This window comes from Halichoerus grypus, chromosome X (assembly GCF_964656455.1).
Source record: "Halichoerus grypus chromosome X, mHalGry1.hap1.1, whole genome shotgun sequence".
In the NCBI taxonomy this organism is placed as follows: domain Eukaryota; kingdom Metazoa; phylum Chordata; class Mammalia; order Carnivora; family Phocidae; genus Halichoerus; species Halichoerus grypus.
Window position 1 is genome coordinate 93,327,341 of NC_135727.1, and position 1,287 is coordinate 93,328,627.

Genomic DNA, 1,287 nt, shown 5'->3' on the forward strand with positions numbered 1-1,287 from the left:
CCCAGGGATAAACTGAAGGAAGAGAGACGTGTGTCAGACAAGTTAGGGAGATTGCCGGACCCTCTAACTGCTCCCAAGTAAAGGGTATGAGTGAGGAGAGATAAGGAATCAGCCAGGGGCCTGGAATAGGAACACAGAGTTATAGAAACTAACTGAAACCCTGAAAATGGGACTGGGTTTGCACTTCTTTGCAGGGCTGCCACGTAGGTCCCTTGTTATCACCTAAAAGTTCTGCATTTCTAAGGGGGTCACACAGCTGTGCACACGCTGTTACTTTTGACTCCATCTCGGTCTCTTGAGTCCTAGAACCTCTCTATGACAAATAGACAAATCCCCCTGACATTGCTTCCTAGGGGCAAGCCAGGAAGAGATGGGAGGAGGGTGGTCTGCACGCAGGTGGTGGGGTGGGGGTAGGTGGGGGCAACCAGGAGAGGTGTAGTGATATTTTAGGTGAATGGAGCCACCAAGACAGTGGCTCAGGGTCTGAGAATGGAACTAATATCTATGGGGCACCTAAGAACTATCAAACACTGCCCTCCATGGAATGAGGTGATAGCCACTGTGGAATCTGAGCAACCATCTTTCCTCCTCTCCTTTCTTCCCAGAATTCTACTGAAGGAAACTCAGATTCCCTCACAACCGTGTTCCATAAAACTCCCCCAGAACCTCTCTGAAGACTGGGGAAGGAGAGAGCAAAGCATATTTCCAGACTCCAGGCTTTTGACATCATCCAGAAGGAGAAAGAAGCCAGCATTCATCAAGCCCACTTGTGTTTTCAATTACACATAACAACTCCTGGCTCTGGTCTGCATCTCCTTCTCCTCACCTCCCCCGACACTATATATTGTGGTTTTATTAAGTCATCAATATCATGGCTTACTTTACTCTTTGTCGGAAATTATAGCCCAACTCCCTCTACTTCTTGTCCACTCTGAATGTAATTGGTTCTTACTCTGCAAAGAAACTTTCTATGATCTAAAACTTCTTTTGCCCCATCTTGGGAAGTGGCCATTCACTGTCTAGAAACACCATTGTGCTTTCTTTTAAATAAGTGAGGGATAAAGGTGTAACAGGGTATGAAGTGTCGGGAATTAGCCTGAGTAGGGGAAGTGAAGGTCACCTGGTAGTTTAGATCTGTGTTTCCCCAACTCTAATATGTGGAAGAATCATCTAGAGATTTTGTAAAATGCAGGTTCTGGGGTGGAGCCGGAGATAACCGCCTTTCTCACGACTCCCAGGTGATGCCGACGCTTCTGGTCCACGGACAGCACTTAGAGGAGCAAGGGC